This window comes from Myotis brandtii, unplaced genomic scaffold (assembly GCF_000412655.1).
Source record: "Myotis brandtii unplaced genomic scaffold, ASM41265v1 scaffold157, whole genome shotgun sequence".
NCBI classification, from domain to species: Eukaryota; Metazoa; Chordata; class Mammalia; order Chiroptera; family Vespertilionidae; genus Myotis; species Myotis brandtii.
The window spans coordinates 4,388,194-4,388,668 of NW_005355708.1; positions in this window are offsets into that span (position 1 = coordinate 4,388,194).

Here is a 475-nt window from a genome sequence, read left to right on the forward strand (position 1 = left end):
AACGCCTTCCTTCTCCGGGCTTCAGTTTCCCCACCTGCGAAATGGCAACTTGCACCAGGTCCATTCCAGCTCAAAAAACACTTACATGTGTGATTTCAACTTTGATCCCACCAAGAAACAAGTCTGAGGGCCAGGCCTGGGACCAGGGATGCGGTGTGGAAAGAACACAGTGTTTGGGGACGGCTGCCCTCTGCCCAGCCTCTGCCCTTGGTACCTTGTTACGCTAGCTGAGTCCCTTTACCTTCCTCGGTTTCCTCATCTGTAAAAGGGATTACGGAATGGCAGCCACACCATAAAGCAGCTGTAAGAAGAAAAGCGATGGCTTATGTGACGTGCCTGGCGCAGTGCTTTACCCTAACCGATGCCATCAGTCTGTGGTTCCCTCCCCCGGGTGCTGGAGGGCACCTGGGAGTGCTGGGTGCCTCTCCAGCTCAGCCTGCCGGGCCCGGAGACTAGAAAATTCTACCCTCACTCA